Genomic DNA, 4995 nt, shown 5'->3' on the forward strand with positions numbered 1-4995 from the left:
TAAATATTCTTGTCTTTTGTTTTAAATGTTTCAATACTTATTATCATTATATAGACTTATTGTAAAATATTATATTTTAATATTTATGTGAACGTTTACAATAATAATAACGCAAAAACACAATACATCACAAATTTAGTAACAATTAAATTAATTCTACGTGTTAAACATAAAATATAAGTTTTTTAATAATAGAAACAATCTAAAGTATATTTGAATTTGCCACGTTTTTAATCGATGGGGCGGAGCTAGAGATTCTAAAGTAGAGATCAGGGGCTCTATTCTTGAAAAGAAACGTATACAAAAGTCTAGGGAAATACTATAGTATACGTAACGTATACTGTAGCATTTCCCTAGATTTTCGTATACGTTTCTTTTCAAGAATAGAGCCCCAGGGTACCTATCATAGAACAAGTCGGAATCGATTTCGATCGGAAATATTCAATTATTCCCTAGATTTCTATTGTGTTTTCTAGGGAAAATGGAATAATTCCGATCGGAATCCATTCTGACATATTTCATGATAGGTACCCAGTCAATGCCGACTCGATCCGTGATTGGCTGTGTCATGTTGATGTGAAACCGGATGTGAGAGTGAAAAAAGCGGATATGAGAGTAAGAGAATAGAATACCTATAATAAGAGTACAGCCAATAGTGCATATAAAAGTACAGCCAATGAGGCAAAACCGGAAATGCATCGAAATATGCGCGCATTTTCAAATGTGAAATGTAAAACTGAAATTGTACATATAACAATGGGTGCGTTCAACAGAACGTAACCGTTTATGAATGTAATGCTGCTGAGATAAAATCATTCCTCTAGATCTAAAATATAATTCAATCAGCACGAAGAAAACTTCCAACAATTGCAAAATAAATAATAATGTAATCTTCTTGGAGTTTTTTATTGCAAAATAAATGTTCTGCTGAACGCAGAGGGAGAGAGCCAATAATTTTATAATGAATAAATTAAAGAAGCATGACATCAGAAGTAAAATATAAATAGAATGAAAGCGAAATTTATTTAGTAATAAACAGTATAAAAATGAACAGGATTGAGAACGTATTATACCATGTGTATCATACAAAGGTATTCTACGTATGATACTGAAATATGATGCCACTCCACTTTCATACGTTTATGTATTATACATCACATAACCTCATTTTTTAATCCGATATTATTTAGATGTTTGAACTGGTAAAACAAATTTACGTTTTATTGCGATAACAATTTGAAATACGACAATATGTAATTGTATTGAAAATTAATTAGAAAATTATGGCACAATCAGATTATATGTACCTTCAAATTAAATTCACACGATAAGATAAAAAATTACAACGAATTATTAATATTATTGTATACCAAATTCATGTGTATATACTGCACTTGCATTTTCAGTATTATTTTCTTTCCATTTTTTATTTGCAAACTACATTTTCAATAAAACTGGAAAATTTTTGGAGTTATTCCCAATCAGCAATATACTTCAAAACTTCAAAAACCTAACCATTGTTTTTTAGTCAATAAGATTAATAAATTAGCGGTTAGGGTTATGTTAAAGGTATCGTACAAGTTTAATGTGTATTCTATATATGATACATGTTCATACGTATTATACGTATCAAACCCAACCCTGAAAATGAAAGAGCTTAAAAATAGGATTTTAGGAGTATTAATTACCTTTTTAAAAGTATATTTAATTTTTTATTAGGTATATATAAGTCTTTTTTATTATAGTATATATTAAATTTGTCAATTTACATCCAAAACGTTACTAGTGACGATAGAATTGCATAATAATACAAAGTAATAAATCAATATACAGTTAGGGTACATATCCACTGAGCGCGTCACGCGTCGCGCTCAGTGGCTACGTACCATAAGACGCTAATGCGGCCCTCTGATTGGTTCGTGACACCTCAAGACAGAACTTAAGGAGGTTGTAAGGCTAATGCGGGCAGTGAGAGGGGAATGCTTTAATACAAAAGAAATATGGAGTGTAGCCAACATTTGAACATTAAAATTTGAAGAAATAAATAGCTAAAATTTATAGAAATATGGATTATAATGCAATAAAAATGCAAAAAATATTAGTGTTTATTTGTGTAAAAGTTTTAAAGTTAAACATATATTTTTTAGAACAATAAATATTTTTAACTCAAGAAATGATTTGGCAACGGTATAAAACTGAAAAATCGAAGTTGGTAACACTGCAAACTGCAATGTCTGACTGCAATGTTGACGGGCAGATAAGGTTAAAGCGGGGAGCACAGACTCTTGCATAACGCATAACACGTAATGCATAAGAATATGTACCAATCGAAGTTCTCCGTTTCTTTCCCTTCCATGTAATAGAGAACTTTGGTTGGTTCAATTTCTTATGCCTCATGTGTCATGCGTTAAGCAAGAATCTGTGCTCCCCGCTTAAAGCGGGGAGCACAGATTCTTGCTTAACGCATGACACATGAGGCATAAGAAATTGAACCAACCAGAGTTCTCTATTACATGGAAGGAAAAGAAACGGAGAACTTCGATTGGTACATATTCTTATCCATTACGTGTTATGCGTTATGCAAGAGTCTGTGCTCCCCGCTTAAAGCGGGGAGCACAGACTCTTGCATAACGCATAATGCATAGTGCATAAGCGAATCAACTAATCAGAATCTTTTCTTTCCTCCCATTCCATGGAAAAGAAGAATTTTGATTGGTTGATTCCTTTATGCACTATGTATTATGCGTTAGCCCGGATCCTCATACGGGCAACAGCGCTTTGACACCGAACGCTTATTGGTGAAAAACGCGCGATGGGGGTAAATTTTACCCCCACAACCGACTTTTCACCAATCAGTGCTCTATGTCAAAGCGCCAGTGCCTGTATGAGGATCCGGGCTTATGCAAGAGTGTGTGCTGCGCCCTTTAATGTGATGCTATGAACGTTTTGAAGCGTTCTTTGACAAATCATTTAGTACAATTTTTTTCTGTAATTAATAAATTAAATGCTTAGAAGCATTTGTAGTGAGATTTTGACGACACTACTCAACTGATAGAATATTCTTGATTCGCGATGATGAAACAACGTTGCCACATTTTCTCCATCAAACAGCTTCAATGGCAGAAGTATTATATCTTTGGTTATATTTTTTACTATTGTTAATAAATTGAGTGGGAAAAGTTGTTTTAATCTTTAAATATATTTCTAATATGCTATGCTTTATATATTAAACATAAATTTATTCGATTCTTAACATTTCAAATATTAATATTTGTTGAAAATAGATAGATAGAAACGAGTGGCACCCAGTTGGACACGGTTCAATTGGACACGAGCCACTCACAGCGCTTGAGACTACAAAGCTCCTAAGTACCAGTCGCTGTGATTGGTGGTGTCCGATCGAGACGTGGTTAATCGGGATCACCCCGATAGAATCGAGTCTCCTATAAGAGAATGAGAGATAGTCTACTATAAAATCCAGCATTTTGTTATTAATTTACAGAAAAATGCGCTGGTAAAGAATCTGAAAAAATTTACATAAAAGCATGCTTTTTAGATAAAGCTATGTTCCAAATTTCAAGCAATTCTTGATATATTGCATTCTCCCTACAACCTCCTTAAGACGGTCTTGAAATATATCCACTGAAATATAACATCTACTGGAACGCGCGCTGGCGCTAGTTTCGCGATTCGACAAAGAGGATCTCAAGTGGTATCCTTGTCCTTTTTTAGTACAATATTGTCAAAAGTTTAATTCTTACAGATTAGGTTATGCGCTGAATCGGCTCTCGTGAGTGAAAAGTGTCATATTAATAGCGTTTTTCATCGGCGTTTTTCAATGGCGTTTTTCAATAATAATTGAGATCCAACATATACTTTTGACATTTGGCATGCTACGTATATTGTTAATTTGAACTTTTTCCGAGACTACGAGCCCCACTACTGTTTACTGCACATGCGCAGTATAACTTCGAAAAAGATAAAGATACCACTTGAAATACTCTCTCTCGTATCATTGCTAACAAAGATGGCGAGGGTCCACGCGTGTTCCAGTAGATATTGGGTGCTTTCCAGCAAGGGACACAGTCAGACACAGTGTGACACAGTGAATCATACGTCCTTGTTGTTTGCTTACGTTAAACAAGGATAAAACGATTCACTGTGTTACACTATGTTTGATTGTGTCCTTGCTGGAAAGCACCCATTATCATGGAGTATAGAGACCAGAAGATCGAACTGACATAGACGAGGGCCTCAAAAAGCGTGTTCAAAAGTGGTCATCTGAATTAGTTCAATCGAGATGCCGCTTTCGTTCCACTACACCGTTCTCTAGAGATGGGCATAGCGGAACATTATACTGTTTCAAAACATTAGGAACAATAGTCACTCTAAGGGCCTGAGCACAATAGAGGAACAGGAATTAGATATTAATAGTGTTTTCGATCGGGGTGCACTGGTTGCACTCAGTGTCAAGAGCGTGTTCGATTGGCAGTGCCAATGGGCACTTGGCTAGTGTCACGTGTTCATTTGATCGCACGACACTCGCGTAGTGCGCACTCAGTGCGCACTAAGGGTGAAGTCCCATGAAGCGTATTTGCCGCGTATCGCGTAACCAATCAATAATCAGTAAAACGCGAAACCACAACAGCGAATCGCTTCTGATTGGTTACGCGGTTACGCGATACGCGGTAAATACACCTCATGGGACTCCAGCCTAAGTGGCACGAGATATTTTGACGGTGCCAGTTCAGTGCACGTTTTATCACAGTTAAGGATATACATAGGGACAAGCAAATCTGCGCAGTTGAATTGAAAATGGGGTCTTGTCACTACTCTTAATATCTTTTACTGTAGTTTTGTAACATTTTGTTGAACATTGCTTCAAAGTGAACAAAAATGAGTTTCAGCTTTAACACTGAAAATCTTGGCGTATTCTTTTGAACTTGCACTATTCAGTGCAACCCATGGAACTCGTCCAGTGTTGGTGTGAACTGA

The sequence above is a fragment of the Trachymyrmex cornetzi genome, unplaced genomic scaffold (assembly GCF_001594075.2).
Source record: "Trachymyrmex cornetzi isolate Tcor2-1 unplaced genomic scaffold, Tcor1.1 scaffold95, whole genome shotgun sequence".
NCBI lineage: Eukaryota > Metazoa > Arthropoda > Insecta > Hymenoptera > Formicidae > Trachymyrmex > Trachymyrmex cornetzi.